The sequence below is a fragment of the Meleagris gallopavo genome, chromosome 6 (assembly GCF_905368555.1).
Source record: "Meleagris gallopavo chromosome 6, MGAL_WU_HG_1.1, whole genome shotgun sequence".
Taxonomy (NCBI): domain Eukaryota; kingdom Metazoa; phylum Chordata; class Aves; order Galliformes; family Phasianidae; genus Meleagris; species Meleagris gallopavo.
In genome coordinates, this window is record NC_139409.1 from 13,780,759 (window position 1) to 13,798,914 (window position 18,156).

Consider the following 18,156-nt stretch of genomic DNA (forward strand, 5'->3'; position numbering starts at 1 on the left):
TCAGTTGCCATTAGTGTTTGACATTTCATGAGAGTGCTCAATATTCCACAGGCTCTGGTACTGTAAAATGATGCTCAGCATCATCAGGAGTGGTTGTCATGGGCTGTGAAGTGCGACTGCTGGATTTAGGGAGCGACTGTATTCAAGCACTTAATTTTTACCATGCGTGTCTCTGTTCCTATCGCTTAATAAATAGATTACTTAGAACATCATTATTGATTTCCCTTAAAATGAAGTTCTTTAATGATACATTGTCGCACTTAGTTGCTTTGTTGTTGTTTCTGTAATCTCTTGTGTATCAGCATTTCAGTTCAAGCGATAATGCAGGAAAACCCTGTGCTATAAAACTAAACGGACTCTTTGTTGAAATGAATTTTTATTGTGATGTTGGAGCTGCAGCTCATATTCACACCATATGTTCACACGCTCATTTCCCATTCTTTAATTTTTAATTTGCTGTACTCAGGCCATGATTCACTTCCTTGTGTCTTCTTTGTATGGGTTTTACTTTCTTTCTGTGGAACAGTACTAATGCTTAAAAATGATTGTGTGTGTATCTCTTTGTCTTTTAGACAGAGATTGAGAAATTAAATCAGGCATATTCCAGTGTCAACCCCTTTTTTGTTCCTTGCTAGAATACATGTTTTTCCAGTGCTATAAAACCAACGTGGTCTTTGACAGCAGTAAAGCGGTGCACAGCATACAATTATTTAAGGAACAAGTAATCTTTGTGGCGAAGTGTTGTGCTAAATAGTGCCAGACTGAGCTGAACGGGGTCCAGGGAAGAGATTGACTCCCTCCCTTCATCGCTCCCTTCTCAATATTCATTGTCCACTTTCGCCCTTGCATTATTCCTTCCTCTGAAAGGGGCCCAACACAGTAATGAGATGGCAGTGGGTGGGAGGGAGTCTCTGAACAGGGCTGTTTGCATTGTCTTTGCAGCGTGTGATGGTGATGACTTTACTGTCATTTGGTCTATGCTGAAATGCTAATCTTCTAGGCTATGATAAATTACTCAGCTGCTACTTCACTTATATTTAAAATTGCTCTTTTTAAGTTGAGAAGGATTGTGTTTGTGCCAAGAACCTTAGGTCCAGAATAATACAAAATGATTTCAGCAACAGAAATTTGTCAACAAGCTCTGTGGTTTCACATTTCACTGTCTGCTTAGAAAATCCACATTCCTTTTACCGAATTCCGAGTGCAAGCGATGATTAATGCAGTGAAACATATCATGAGATTTTTTTTTGGTTTTGCAACTAAGTACATTTTGATTTCCTAATATTCTTAGTTTATTAGCAACTCAGTGTGCCATCTCAAAATGTGCAATTTAGGTTACGCACTGGCTTATTGAAAGGTTTAGCACTGGAAATTAATAAGCACTTAAATATGAAAAGCAGATAGAAAATGAGAGATAGGGGAATTCATGTCTGGGAACAAAAATGCCCCGTACAATTAAAGTGGACTGGAGGAGAAGATTAACTTTCTGGCCTAGCTCCCAAAATCCTCTTTATAATTCTGTTCCTTGCATCTTATACCTCAGTTAGAGTTGGAGATAACTTCAATAACAAAAGCCCCTGCGCCTGGGAAAGGGAACAGTGTGACTTTGGAAGGGTTACTCTTGTGGTCTGTAGCGTCAGTGGGAAAACCAAGAGGCCTTACCTTACTTGTGAATATCACTACGTGTAGAAGACTAGGCGTATTGAAATGTAAAACTGGTGAAAGGTCAATTCTCCGAGGAGAATCAAAAGCAGCAAGTCTCAGTATCAGCTATACCAAAGCTGTTCGCAGTGAGTCTCTTTGAACATGAGGGTTTGGGATTCATTTTGAAAATATACTCTTGATTTACCTATGGTTATGCTGTGCTTTAATGGATAAGTGTTTCTCAAATGACTGCTAGTAAAATTTATGTGTGTGATTTTCTGATGATCGTTTGAGTTGTTTTAAGCAAACACGGTGAAAAATCCTGTTTTTCTGGAGGCAGTCCAGAAAACTTCTGAACTTTCACAGTTCTGAAGAATAAAGATACGCAAATAATTAGAAATATGTTCACACAAGCTAGGTTCATCTGACAAAAAACTTTCTAGCCAGAATTACTGAACCAGCATAATGGAAACACTGGGTCTCAACGGGAAGCATACAGTCATGTCAACCACAGATTGTTATCAAGAGTATTAGCACATAATGAAAAAATACACAGTCTCTTTTTAACTTTTTACTTTAATGAGTGTTATGCCTCCTCTTCGGGAGGCAAAGAAACAGCAATTACTGTTTACTTTAAGACAGCGCTAGCTTGTTTGCTGTTTTGCCTTTTCTCAAGCAAGCGTGGATAACATCCATGCATTTTTTTGAGTCAGGAAGATGGTTAAAATGAATAGAAGAGACAAAACATATGTCTGAGTATTAAAATGCTCCAATGTTTGTTGCATGTGTAAATGCTTTTCAGCACTTGGAGCAAGCTGTATATGTCTCGTGTCACTGAAGGAGCCTACTGTGTAAATGTAGCCATCTTGAATCCAGTAAAACTTTATACCTCGATAATAAACAAGAATGTCACTGATACAGTATTTTGAATTTATGGAACTTTTCCGGTTTCCCAGCAATGCACACTATCAGCATGATAATTTATAATGGTTTGTGACAAATGTTGCTGAGCAAAGAGGTGTGTGGTTACATTCAGATCAGATGTCATTATCTGGGGAGCAATAAAAATTTCACAGACACTAGGTTAAAAACATTAAGAAAATGAATGTGAAGCTTCAGAAGAAAAGGGCTTAAGAAAGGTGGAGAACAGGGTAGAGAAAGCCCAAAAGTGGTTTTCTTACTGACAAATTATTGACTTTGTTGCCAGACTTGACTATATTGCTTTACAAGGTCTTCATAGATATTCCATGCAGTACAGTTGTTTTATTGGCCATCATTTATAGATGTATAGAGAAATATCATCCTTGCTTGACAATTATAAAAGGTGTACACAGTGCTGTCAAATTGGTCTGAACAGAAGAATTGCCCATTTTGGAAACATTTGTGTCTTAGATGGAAAGATGTCACAGATAATTTTTCTTTATACTGCTTTTATCTGGGATTAGGTACACTGATGAAATAAGGGCTGAGTAGAAATTGCAGTTAGTTATAGAATACAGAGAAAAAAATACCCACCTGTGTTTGTTTATGTAGAAGAAAGCAGCTCCTGCAGACCCTTGAGTTTGCAAGCAGAAAGGCTGGCCAGACTGAGTGCAACTGTAGCCCTACAAACCTCTATAGCCCTTAATGATGTTGGAAAATCATCCATCCATTGTATTTCTAAATAATGTCAATGGATTTATGCTGTAAATCTGTAGGCATAACAAACTGAGGCTGGTAAAATAAACAGGAGCAAGGCAAGCCATGGCTCAGCCTTGCTTTAGTTTCTGCAAAGTTTAAGCTTTCATTTACTTTTGTTTAAATCCTGGTTCCTATTTCTCCATACAGTGACAGGCTGCCTTCGGCAGACTTTGTGGTTTATGTTTCTCTTGTGCAAAGGCAGTTTGAGCCCCAGGTGGCACTGAGCTGCTTTGGTTATGCAGTGATGTCCTGGGAGACCCAGTTAAACCGCATATGTTGGAACGGTCCTTTGAACTGCTAAGGCTGCACACATTACAGCTGCATTCTGACTGCCCAGAGGTGTGGCTGAGACCTGGCTCCAGGTTTACCAACCGTGAATTGCTCCCAAATCTGTGCAAGGGACATCTCAGCAGTAATGCAAGATCTGGACTCCATACTATCTTGTTATCATTGAAAGCAAGGGGAATTTTGCCCTCCGCTTTCACAAAGCTGTATCTTCTTTTTTTTATAGCTGTGAGGAATGGTGGAGCACAGGCCCTGTATGACTGTTTTATAACTGTATCAGTCATTTTGATGGCAAACGTCAATCAGAGCTTCCTAATTTCATGTCCTTCAGTTGCTTTTGAACTCAGTAGGCAGTAAGGTGACTGCAGCTGATTATGGCAGCTAAGCAGCAGAGATAGTAAAAGAGCAGATTAATTCGGGTTGTGAAAGACAGGAAACATATTTCTTAGAATCATAGAATCACAGAGTGGTTTGAGTTAAAAGGGACCTTAAAGAATGTCAGTTCCAACTCTGTCCATGGGTAGGGATGCCCCCCAGCAGCTCAGGTGCCCAAGGCCCCATCCAACCCAGCCTTGAACACCTCCAGGGATGGGGCACCTAATTCTCTGGGCAGCAGTGCCTGGGCCTCAACATCCATTTCACCATGGCTGAACTCAGTAGAGGAGCCTGAATGAGTCGATGCTTCTGAGCTTTCAATCAGAAACGTGGTTTTAGCAGCCTGCTCTGCCTGTCTAGGCACCAGTGCCATTTCTTCTAGCCATTTGCCTCAGGACCAGGTACCTAAGGCAGACATGAATGTCCACTTGCCACCTGCTGGAGGTGGCTGAAGTGATACCCACATCTTGTGTGTCTTTGAGTGAACCAAAGCACCCAGCCCTTACATCATGAGCACCCCACAGGAGGAAGCTGGCATATACCTGATGGCCTCACTGCTGAAACCAGGTTCGATGTGATTTCAAGAAGAATGTGACTATCAGCACTGTCCTGCAGGAGAAGCTGTACCAGGGCCAAAGAGTCAGCTTCTCCACCCTGGTCTCTCTCAGAAACCTCTCCTTCAACAGGAGCATCAAGCTGTTTGGGATTATTGAGACATTATTTGAAATTATAAAAGGAATGGAAGTGATCATCGTTCTGGCCACCAAAACAAGAAAAAGGCCTTTTGAGGTAGTTTAGGATGAGAGTTGTTGCAGTGGACTTTCAACGTCTGTTTCTGGGTGCACTCTTAGAGCATTTCTCTACTTTAAATAAAAGCACATTAAAGGCTTTCTCAGGCAGCGTGCTGTTGATGACTATTATTTGATACTATCTGGAAGGCCAACAGTGCCAAGTAAGGGGGTCAGCCCAGGGTCTGCTCAGATTCAGGAAAGCAAATAACTCTTGTTTCAGTACAGATGGGTATGTTGCATACAGATAATATTTTTCCTTTACGTAAAATTTCTGAATCATAGTCCTTTCTCCTTGCTACAGGATTGGGCATGTATTTCCAGACATTTATCAGATGCAAGCATCCAAAGATAGCTCTATTATTTTATTGTGTTTTAGAGATTAAATAAGAGTTTAAAGAAGTTGGAAATTAAATTGTTTTTGTGATTACACAGTGCCATAAACAGATTCTTTTGTTGTTTTTCCAAGCAATTAACTCATGTGAAAGTCTCAACTGCTAAGCTGGTTAACAATTCTTTCTTTCAGAGTAGTGGCAGGAAAAGACATTAGGAAAATCGTGACCAAATTACCTGGTCATACCTGGACATCTGGGCATGTGTGCATTCGGAACAGAGGTACTGGATACAGAGCCTGGTTTTGCACTCTGTGGATGCGGGTACATCCCTGGCGCAGTAGAGCCTTGATTTGGGTCTCCCTACATAGCATTTTACAATTATAATAACAATCATATGCAGATGTTTATATTAATGTAGACAGTTAAGTGAACTGTGGGGAAAATTATGTCTTGACGTGCTACAACCAGATGCCCTTCAGATGGGAAAAAACCTTAAGGGTCAAATGTAGATTCCCGTGAGCCTCATCCTTCAGCTTTTCAGTGGACAGAGAGGCAAATTTAGAACAGAGAGCTGAGTCCTTTCTAAAATGAAACCCAGAGGTGCAGACATTGGCCTTATAAGCCATTCAAGATGCTTTCAGTCAACCCCATCTTGCTTTCCTCTTCACCCTCCTCCCCATATTAATCTAATTAAAACAAAAATCTACATGTTGCTGAAAATTAGTTTCTTAATTATAGCTTATTGCAAGCTATAACATTGGATCATAATTTGATAATTATGATATAGACAGATGATATAAAAGCAAATTGAATTATTTTCGTTTGTAGTATTTCTGAAGGATGAAGTTATGTCTGAAAACAGGATACATATACTCACTTGCGTATGTCTAGACATAAATCATACAGAACAACTTGATTACAAACATACATGTTACATGCACATCTGTAAGACCGTGCATATGTACATGCATATCATATAGATTGCTAGCTTGTATAGGATTTCCTAAAGTAAATCTGCTAATTAAAGCGCTAATACCCATCTTAAGGCTGATAATTAGGTATAAAGAGAAAAAGAGACAGGATTAGTGTTCAGATCATGTTCCAAATGCCTCTTAATTGGGTGTTTGTAATCAATCCTGATTGCAAGAGGCAGTGGTTTGGCAGTACAAAGAATGAAAAACACTTAGCCCTACTATTTTCCTGTTAGTTGACTTGGCCATAGTATTTAGGTCAGGATCCAGCGTCAAACAAGGTAATTTTGTCAGTATTAGCGATCCTCATAACACATACAAAATATTTTCTAATGATAATTTCTTTCAAACTAAAAACTCTCTCAAAGTAGAGAGTTATTTTTATCCAAAACCTTAAAAGTGTTTTCAAGCAAGCCACAGAAACGACTTTGTTTCCCTGGCCCCCATCCACCACTGACTTCTGAAATCAGGTCTGAGTTCACTGTGGGTCTTTCATTGCACTGACCTTGGCACTTTTCTCACCAAGCCACAGTTTTCCATCACAAAACCACACAGCTTGGTATAATGATTATTTCTTTTTTCCTAGTAACCAAACAATTTTTTAAATAGGGTGACAGATTTCCCTGTTGCACTGCGGGAAGCGAGCACCTGGTCATTTCCAAATAGAGTTTTAATGAACTTCCTGAAGGAGATTTGAGAAACGTTTAATAAGTCACCTGCTAACTTTCTGGGAGCATAGGTCATTTTCTTCTTTTTCTGTAAGAATTCACAAAAATGTGAGAATAACCCCCCTTCCCAAGTCCTATACTTTCATGGAGGAAATTGATTTTTGTTGGCAATATCAAAGGTTTATAAAATAGCAACTTCAAAAAATCAAATTTCTGATTGTGTCTCACACATGAGGTAAAGTGAAACCCTGTGAGCCACTAAGCTGTGAACTGTGTGAGGTTGATCGTAATTCATTTAAAGTGAAAAAGATTGTCCTTATTTATACCTGTTTTGCATGTTAATAACATTACAAATATTTTATGTAATGCTGTAAAATGAAGAATTTAGATGGCTCATAATATGAAAGTATATGTGTATAAGGAAGGACACCCATTCGACATGTTGATTTCTTCTGGAAGAAACTACATGCATCCCAGAAGCACACTAACCAGCTGTTGTGCAGGAGAAACTGGGGCACTAGTCTGCTGCTTTTCATGCTGATGTGGAGCTGCAGTAGCCCCGTGCCTTCTCAAAATACAGATGCCTCACACTGAGTGGGAGCCTGGAGTTATCCTTTCTTTGTGCTCCAGCAGCTCTCTCTGTTGCACATTTGCACTGTGGTCTGCTCATGCTCCAATGTGCAGATACAGCCCATCAGGGCTGTGGGGTGGGACAGGGATAGGAGCGCCCCAGGGTACCAACACACTGCCCACACAGCTCAGACCTGCACTGGAGCTGTGCCCACCATGTTTCATGCTGGAAAAGAAGATAACAATTTTTTTCCTTTCTTCTTTTTTTTTTTTTTTTTTTTAATTTTTAATATGCTTCTTTGGCAGTTGGTAGCTGGGAACCTAGGGAAAATTGAGAGGTCTGTTCACAGCCGTGTGATTATTCAGCCTCAAGCTCTGAGAAACGCTCCCTTACAGCCAAATTTTTCCTCATCTTATTCACATAAACAGTCCCACTGAAGTCAATTAAAAGAACAGACTCACTTGTGCAGGGCTAACAGTGCTTGAAAGCTAGGACATACGTTTATAGCAGTATACAAATTAGTAGTTACTTCTTGCAACAGTGGATTTCAAATGCTTGAAGAGTAATTTACTGTATAGTAAAAAATTCAAATTCAGTCCCCATTGTCACCTCAATTTGTATCACCACACCATATAAACTTATCATTTGTTCTGTGAAATCTTAGCTCATAATAGCAGAGTTTTAGGACAAATTGCTAAGTGCATGGGTAAGAAAGTTTGTCTCGTTGCAGAATCTTGTGCCAATCTGTCATTAAGCGAGGCAACTTCTGCCGACTTTCCTCTGATGTATTCATCTGTAACAAGGGAAGCAGATCAGCAATTTGGAAAAGCTTTAGCTTGATCACCATGCAGAACTGTAGACTACGCTGCCTATTTCCATAGTGATCACTCCACTTTGCAGATGCAAAATGGAAGACTTGCATCCCTTGTGCTAGAATACTTCTTAAATGAATTCCTAGGCTGCCGCTCCATTTTAGTAGCTTTAGGTAAGTCTGGAAAACAATGCAAAGGTAGCTCTTAAGTAAAAGCTATTTTTTTTCTCCTTTTTCACAGCCATTTCCATGACCTGTTTTGGAGACAAAGGCATCCGATATCTTAGCGTGGAAGGCATATGTTCTGGTTGTGAAGTGTTTTTTCGACATTCCCACAAAACCCCTGAAACTTCATGTCACAATTCTATAAACTTTATCTATTTGTATATTCATATCTGGGCTCAAATCCAAGACTTCCCTACATGCATTTGTATCAGACAGTTCAGGTTCATCCCCTTGTGTTTCAGATGGCAGGCACTTAAAACAGGTACGCATTTTAACCACTCTACATAGTCTAGCACTATTCTAATATATTTCTGAAGTTTTCTGTTTCAAATAGCACATGCACACTGTAGTATAGGCATATAAAACAGATAGAGGATCGTAGTGAGTTGAGCAGCAAGTGAAGACAGCTCCACTGATGCCAATAGCCTTGCACCTGCTAACAGCACAAATACAAAATACCATAAGCATATTGTATTATGTTCCTAACTGGTTTCCACTTTCATTCACCCTCTACAGCTATACTGGATGATGGCCTTCAGACAGTATAATAGTCTTCTTTATCTTATCTCTCTGACATCATTTTCAAGTTCCTTATTACTCTTGAACAGTGTCGCTAATAGTGCCCAAATTGCTTCTCATTTTTCCCATCATAGCATGCCATTATTCAAGAAACCAGTGCTCTCTAGCCTTTCCCACATAAATAGCTCTTCCCCAAACTAAACTTACATTTACTACCATGAGCCAGTCTCACATTTCCCAGGCAATCAGGCTATCCCATTGCCTATTACATTTTTATTTTCTATGTTTTTACACTTTTTTTTTTAATTAACCATACTTGTGTATTACTTAAGACTTGAATCTTTGTCTTCTAAAGCCCAGTCTTCATGCTGTGGTTTTTGTACTTCTATTATTTCGATTAAGGAGCTGTTTGTATATAGTTAAACAATCCAGCACACATGAGGGGATAGGTTTTCTCCAGTATCAAGAAGCCTTATGTCATTTCTTTTGCAGAAATAAACCTTGCTTTTTTCAGCAGTGTGTAGCATGAACTGTACCTCTTTATCTATAATGGTTTCTAATGTGATGTAGCTAAAGCGGCTGTAAAAACAGCATATAGATTCTGGTAAATAAGTGGTTGCAAGTAGTGGTAGAGATTTTTTTGGATACAGTAGTAGCTAATTTTGCGAGCAGAAATTGGTAAGATTCCCCTGCTGCTTCCAAGCTTCAGACTGCCATATGCATATAAATATATGTGTACATAGTGGGTGACTTAGTGGCAAATCCATTTCCTCCCGGCTTTGATTCTTTGAACACTGGCTCAGGCAAAGTGTCTGCACTAAGCAGTTCCTCCGCTTACTGTAACTTATTCCTTCCAGGAAGGCTATTTTTTTTTAACTTGCCTCACTAGGCAGCTAGATAAATTACTACGTGGTGACCTTCAGGCACCTCGCTCACTCCGTGGAAATTGTCCATATGTACACTCTCACTCTATGGTATTCCATATGAAGTGCAATGTAGTTTATCCCCTTTTTTAGTTATTCCTATCCTTCACCCCCAGCAGTGCAAACTAAATGTTCATAGGTGTAGCCACAGCTCAGTTGACAATCACCGGGTAATTTTCACTTGTCCCCATATGCTCAGCATAGAAAGAAAAAGATATTCTTCCTTGCCACATTTCAGCTTCATCTCTTTGTCATCTGAAATAAATGTCAGATTATTTCAATGTAAATACCTGAAAAAAGGGAGCTGTTTGTCATTGATCCAAAGTATGTTACTGGAGCTTGTGTTGTATGCCAGCTGAGCGAGGAGCTGACTCTGCAGTTCAGCATTACCCTAGGAATTTTCGGAAGACCAACACTGCAGCTCCAACTGCAGTAACTCAAAGTGAAGGCAGTTAAAGTTCTGCTTCAGTGCTTGTGCAGAATGGGTAGGAGGTTCTCAAAATTAGGTATAATAAAGACCTAGGTCCTCTCATCATGTATTCAAATCTCTTTCCACTTCCAGCCCCAAAGAAGTACACAGAACTGGGTGCTAGGGCATTGTGGATGTGCTAAATCCTCTCATCCTTATTGACCTTGGGCAAGTCAGCCATCATCTCTGTGCCTCAGTTTCCTTACAGGGGATAATATCTTCATGTTTTGAAGTATGTTGAGGATGCATTGTGAAGTCCATAGAGGTTTCTGGGTGGAAATGTAATGCAGTTTAGTAATTATTTGCTATTGTTTTGTGTTTCTTAATCTTCTAGCTGTTAATTTTTTTAAACAATATACTGCTGTGTATAAATGCAATCTATTGACTTTCAGAGAGAAGTGTTATCCAAACAAAAATGAAGAATAGTACTCATGCTCACAGGAGACATATTATCTGTGATGAGAAGAATCTATAACAGACACGGCACTAACTCAAAACTGAGCACGATAGCATCCAAATGTGAGCAATTTCCAACGTGTGCATATTGCAGCACAAAACCAGGCCATTCTGCTAGCACAGCGGCCCCTGAGGAGCTGTGAACCACGCAGCAGCAGCACTAATGGTTGTCTCCTCATGTGCAGCGAGGGAAGGCAACACTTTAGAGCCGCCTTGGGCAGCTTTTAAGTTATTCATTCTTAACTTACTTCTATAAAGCTGTTATTGGGTGGAAGCAGATGACACAAAGATTTGGGGCCTGCTCTGTCTGCAGCAGGGATGACTTCCCCATCTTTGCATGTAGGGTCAAATTATGGCTTCTTTTAAGTCAGTGGCAAAATTTCTCCCTACTTGCATGGGATCAGGATCTCACTTGATTTTAGGCTCCAAAATATCTTTTTTTAAAGAACATTTTTCCGGTGCCAGTGTATGTCATAGGTCTTTTCTCAGTTTGGACATTATTTTCCTTCCAATGCAGACAGTGCGTGTAGGGGAGAGAAGGGCCCATGAGTTTCCAAATGCATTCATAATACAAGAAAAATGATTAAGCAGGAAAAATACCCAATTTTCTCTTGTTAGAGTACATTTAATCATAGAATGGTTTGGGTTGGAAGGGACCTCAAAGATCATCTAGTTCCAAGCCTTATCCCACAGGCAAGGTTCCTACCCAGCAGCTCAGGCTGCCCAGGGCCACATCCAACCCAGCCTTGTGGCCCTCCAGGGATGGGGCACCCACAGCTTCTCTGGGCAGCAGTGCCAGGGCCTCACCACCCTCTGAGTAAAAAATTTCTTCCTAATGTCTAACGTAAATCTCCCCTCTTTTTGTTTAAAGCCATTCCCTGTCCCAGTGCATGGAGTATTGTGCTAAGTCACCTACTTGGTTTCATAATTTACTTTCAGAACACTTCAGACTGTTCTGTGATTTACTTGTTCTATCTGATGTATGTTCCTTCCCTGTATTCTCTCTGTGGGTGATTTATTCTACCAACTAAAACAGTCGTTTTCTTTCTTAAGAGCATCCACTCCAAGTTTTGGATATCGTTAGTCCTCAAAAAAATGTGAAACTTTATAAAAGTATCACAAAATGTACTGAAGATTTCTTTTTCCTTTTATTACATTGTTGGGGATTTTATCTGTGATAATAATAGCCATAAAATTCCTTCATCTTAAATGAGAAATTTGGCGTTCCCTGATATCAGCAGCTGATGCTTTAAAACCTGCCATCAAGTTTCATGAGACCAGTGATAAAAATCATGAGAACTGGCAGCGCTGGATTCTCCTTACAGTCCCAGCTTCCTGCTGCTGCATCTTTCCTCAGCCACAGCCCTGGAACTTCCACTCAAGTGATAGATTTGTTGAAAAAAATACAATCAAAAGGAAATTAAAGCATTAATCTCTATTACTTTCACTGCTTGGTTATGTTTCTTTACCACTCAGTGCATGATCAAAACTTAAAAAAAGCAAAATTCACCCGAGGTAAAGAAAAATCCCCATAGTTCACCAACCTCATCTCTGTATATACATACAACAGCATAGAACCATAGAATCATGGAGTGGCCTGGGTTGAAAAGGACCACAATGGTCATCTATTTCCAGTCCCCCCGCTATGTGCAGGGTCGCCAACCACCAGACCAGGCTGCCCAGAGCCACATCCAGCCTGGCCTTGAATGCCTCCAGGGATGGGGCATCCACAACCTCCTTGGGCAACTGTGCCAGTGCTTCACCATCCTCTGTGTGAAAAACTTCCTCCTAATATCTAACCTAAATCTCCCCTGTGTTAGTTTAAAACCATTCCCCCTTGTTCTATCACTATCCACCCATATAAACAGTTGTTCTCTCTCCTGTTTATATGCTCCCTTCAAGTACTGGAAGGAAGCATTGGGCATCCTGTCATTAAGGAAGCTAAATTTTTGCTTGGTTCCAAAACCAACTTACATCCATGAGAAGAAAAAAAACCAAAACAATGATTAGAGGTCAGTAAACACAAGGGTGTGACTTTGATTTAGGAAGACCCTGATCTGCAAGCTGCTGGCATATTTTTGCAAAGCTCACACTGGCTGCTGCAGGGTGCTCGTGCTCTCCTGCTGCTCTTCCCTGGCAAGTTGTACTGAATAGCTGGCACTGACATTAAGGGTCCTGTTTTTATGTCTGTATATCTATAGTGAAGACAATAAAGCCATGACTGACAGTTGTGCATATCCCACAGAGGCCGGATCCTTCCCTGCCATAGTTGCAGTACAGCAGTGGGGCTGCTCTGGCGTGCAGCCGCTGAGAAGCAGCCGTGTAGCTCTGAACTCAGGCTGTTCTGAGGACAAAACTAGTTTTCAAAACATTTTTATGAAGTCAGGGAATCTTAATGTCTTTATTCTGTTATTACTTTAAAATAATAATCCTGAGCTGACCTGGGAGCTATTACTCAGTGAGCACCAGCCCCTCAGAAGGTTTCAGCTTGTCAAGTTTAGCCATTTTTTGAATGCTCAGAGGAAGTCATTAAGGCACATCAGGCTGCTGATTGCTATTAAACTCTGCGGAGAGTTCTGTGTAAAAATCAATGCCATAAGAGGGCTACAAGAATCTAGGAGGCAGGAAAAGCGTTTCTTTACCCTCTGGATCTCGAAAGTGGATTAATAGGTTTTGTGAAACCTCAAAAAAATATCACCTTTAGCTAGGGGCCACATGTAAGCCTCTGTGACAAAATAATACAGCTCAGAAAGCTCCGAGCATGTGAAAATGGGATTATAATGGAACCCTCACCGCTATAACCTCAACTGCACATTTCTGTGCTGGAGAAATCTCACACATCTGCACGTGTACCCATGCACATGCTCTTTTATTGTATCCCAATGAAGACATTTTGTGCTCTATCGCCACTAAGAAATCTGGAGGGAGAATTGCTTTTTAGTAAGCGATGATTGTCTGTAGCTCGTACTAAAACAGCAGTGAAGAACTTCCCAGATGAGTTCAGTCTCAGCAATAGTAAAACTGTTTCTTAGATGGCCAGTGGGTCCAGCTTGTGTGAGAACTGCACTGAAAAATGCAGCACAGTTTACTATTAGTTGAAGGCTTTTTACCAACATATTTTTTTTCATGGGAAAGAGTAGTTTAAATCATATTAGGAAGTTTTTCTGTAAACAAATCATATACAAACATACAAAGCCCATTGGCTGAGAGGCCAATTGCTGTGGAACGGCTTAAATTCAAACCTTCCAGTTCTCAGAAACCAGAGTGGCAGCATTAGATTCCATATGGGGCATGAATTTCATTAAATTTCTAATGAGAATATGTTGAAACTTTTTTTTAATTTGATTATTTTCTTTGATTCTTATAGGAAAATACAATTTAAATGGGTTGTAATTAATTTGTTTTATTCCATTATAGGATCATTTGGGTTGGAAGGATCTCAGGAAACCATCAACTCAAAGAGTTGTATTTTATTTGCAAAAAGATAAAATGAAGTAATCCATGTAAAACCAAATGTTTCCATTTAAAAAAAAAAAAAAAGACATTTTCATTCTCAGTTAGGATGATTAAGAATCTTTATTTCATGTTATATCCCAGCCTTTCTGCTCATAACAGTATTGGTTTCTTGCAAGCTCCCCTTGTTCATTTTAAAACCTTGGATTTCACATTTTTAATTAAAAAAAAATCCCTACTGTTGTACCGTTTTAAATACATGGTATTATCAGGTAGGGTTGACCACCATAGGTGGAAAGCTGAGAGGCAAGGCCACAAGCCTGGTCCATCATCACAGCTAAGCCCAGAAAATAGCTTTTTAAAAAAGAGCTCAGGGAGGAGCTGTCTCAGCACCAAACCTTGGGACAGACTGAACTCAGGACTGTAACATACACCTTTGGTCCAGAGGGAGAAAAATTTTTCCCAGGCTGCAAATGCCCAACAATTTTCCCTTTGTCTGGGGGAGCTGCTCCCATGCATCTCCCCATGTCTGTGGCAAGAGCAACTGATATTGGCAACCCCTTCAGAGAGTCCAGATCCAAAGCTGAGGTCTGGAAAGAAGGATCAGAACTAGGCTTTCTGCTAAGGACTGGCTCAAGCACTCACAATGAAAAAGCTCTTAACAAGTGAGCTGTTAAGCCCATTTTAGTGCATATGGTCTGGAGTGGCTGCAATGAGGGGGCAGCTCGCAGCATGGCGTCGAGGACAGAGGCTCCTACACTTTCATTATAGAGGGGAAAAATCCACTTTTCTTGCATGGATAATTTGGATGTTATGAATCAGCCTGTTGTTTTTATTTCTGTGGAGTACAGACAAGAGTTGTGTAAAATGAGGCTGCTGCCTGTCTGTCAGGCAGCTGTAGTTTTTACCCTGCAGCCTCTTTTAATGCGCATTCTTGGCAAATTCTGAAGAGAAGCAGTCACAACTGTGCACTCAGACATTCGAGCAGGCCTCATACCATTGTCACTGAGCTGAAGACTTCACTCGTGCATTTTCCCGTGTTTGATGCAGCCATTAGGCATCCTGACCCAGTAACCGGAAAACTGGTTCACTATCTGAACGAAGAGGCAGTGTAAAAATATTTTATTGAATCATCTGTTTTTGAAAAGACATTAATATTTTCTTGCGGTATATCTATTTTTTCCAGGTGTTAAATTGATCGTTCACTATCTGCTGGTTCTTGGGGCTTTTTAAAGCAGGTCTTAAAGGCTATTCCAGCCCAACTCTACAGGGTTTTAAGGCACAAGAGACAGTTATCTGAAGAAAAAAAAATGCCCTTCACTCAAATAATTAACGTTATCTGTCAAAAAAAGAAATCCTCTGAACTGACTACAGTAAGAAAAACTCTTCATCTTTGGTCTCTCTTTCACTCTCCGTGCCTTTCTCCCTGTTTTACTCTTGCATTTTCTGAGCAGGCTTTGCCAAAGGAAATACTGATGAAAGTAGCTGTCAGTGGCTGGGCAGTTCCCTGAGTCACCTCCTCCCTGTCCGCCCCCTAGATTGCAACAGACTTCTGCCTTTGTACACACCATGTCAAAGTCCAGAAGAGACATTATATGTTCATTGTTCCTCCAAAATAAATACAAGCAGCACAGCCAACGCAAACTGGCTGTAGACATCCCATTGCTAATAATGGAGCTATGCTGGTAATTGCTAATAATGATGCCGTGTTTCAGCATGGGAATGCAGTTCTAGTTGTAATGTGGATCTGGCCTGAATAAAGTGACACAGATGGTAACGTTATTGCATATTTCTTTGTAGGGGAGGTTGACATTTTACTGTGGGAAAAAAATCCATTCCTACATTTCCTTCCAGTTATTTCTTTAATATCAGTGGTGCTGGCATACTTGATCCATGAACTGGAATTTGCAAAGGAGCCTGCAAAGTGAGGAGAAACAATTGTTTCCACTTAAGCAAGGAAAAGCTTAGATGATGTTTTATACAACTGCGTTTGCCTTCCTTGGCAGGGATGACCCATTTTGATCACACGCAACAGCCCAACAACAGCCGATTTGCAGCAGCTCAGACTTTAAACGTCTCTGTAGCTGCTATCTGAAAGAACTCCAGCTCTGGAGTCCCCTCTCATTGATGCATCTGCATATCCTTGTTCTTTGCCAGCCTGCAGGCTGCAGACAGCAGGGACAGCACCTGCCTTCAGCTGCCTTTTGATGCACGTTCCCCAGTGGGAGCACCCAGTACCTTTTGTGTGGGCATGCACAAGCCCTCCTGCACCCCTGTGAGCCAAAACCAGGGAAAGGGCATACTGCTGCTTCAGCTTGACTGCAGCACGCTTCCTTTGAAAGATGTTTGTAAAGCTGTGGCAGCTTATCAGAGATAAGGGAGGCAGGAATCAGGTGTGTTTGCCAAGCGTCTGCCTGCATTGGCTCTGTCCACAGAGCCGCTATCCTCACTTTTGAACTCTCTGATCTCTATGCGTGCTCACCCACAAAAATCACTAAGCTAACCCAGAGCCAGAGTTGTCCTTCCTGCAAGATTAGGTCACTGCATTAGATCAAAGCCCTCATATGCCATTTTATACCACGTGAATGCAACAATCAGCCAAGTTTCAAGTCCTCGGCGCAGGTGCCTTCAAGCTGCACTATGTACACATGAAAGTTCAGGCCAGGAGCCAAAGTTATGAACTAAATTCTATCTTGTTCCCCAGCATTACACCTTTCTCATCCACCCTTACAACTTCATTTCCAATTTAAATTGCAGCAGATTTGCAGGTCACTGCTGGTGTCTAAAGCCTTCCTGCTTTTCTTTCCCAGTTTTGTAGTCCTTTGCAATTTTCTCCCTCTCTCTGGCAATTCAAAAGTTAATAATAATAAACAGCTTAATAACGCTGTTTAGAAAGAAACAGTAGAGAAAGAATGATCCACTAACAAAGCTTCTTCCTGTTAAAAGAAGTGCTGCACAGTATTAATTAGCATGTGGAGGGACATGCAGCAAAAAAAAATGGTGTTAGTATGCATGTAGGAAAAAGGCACTGTATTTGCTACAGTCGCCATGCACCTGGAAGTGCAATGCTTGAGCCAGAGTGATAAGCGAGTGCCACTTAGTAATGGTTAGGAGAAAAATAGTGAAAAAATGCAGAAAGATTAGCCCTCATCTCCTAAAAGCTTGATGTCTCCTTTAAACTGGATCCCTGGCCTTCTCTTGTGGCTTTTGGGAAGGGAGATACTAACAGCAAAAATACATCCCATCTTACAGCTGACCAGCAGAGTGAATCATTCTTTTCAGGTGCCTCTATCTCTCTGCACAGACTCCCAAGAGATAACTAGCTCAGAGCTCCTCCCTGACCTTTAGATAACTGCTGAAGGTGAAAAAAAATTCCACCTGAAGCCCTCAGAAGTAGCTGCCCAAGCAGATGGGAAGGTGGGCAGACTCTGATAGCTGCAGCAGCTCACTTGTGTCATGGTGGATGGAGGGCTGACTGCCAGGGCTGATGCATGCCATTGCCCGTATCAGTGAGGCTAAAAACATTTCAGAATTGTTTGCCACATGATGGGCTTGATGCACAAGCGCTGTAGTCAAGCTACAGTAAAATGAAAACAGAAAATGAACATAAGAACTGTATGTTCTGTTTATGTGGAAGTAAACATTTTCTTCCAGAACTGAAACTGCTGTTATAAAATATGTCACACGTTGATGTGCCTACAGTGTAAAATTACATCTGCTCAGGCACTGCTACCTGCAGCTCAGAGATGAGTGCTACCAATGTGCTCAGTGCAGAGCCCTTCTGAGCCTCACCAGGGCCGGCTGGCAATCTGTGCTCCCTGCTCTGTGGGTCAGTCACTGCAGAGCACACACACTGCAGGGGCTCCAGTCAGCAGCCAGAGATCTCCTGTGGCAAAGCAACTTGATAGGACATAAGAACGTGAAGTGGAAGGGAGTGGAAAAGAAAATGCCAGAGTATAAGTGCATACAGCATTGTCTAACAC

General features: G+C 40.9%; 1 protein-coding gene across 4 annotated transcripts in view; it reads left to right on the plus strand.

Moving 5' to 3' along the window:
* The window catches only part of NRP1 (neuropilin 1), a 108,485-nt gene that overhangs the window by 4,981 nt on the left and 85,348 nt on the right, over positions 1-18,156 (plus strand). The window lies entirely within an intron of this gene.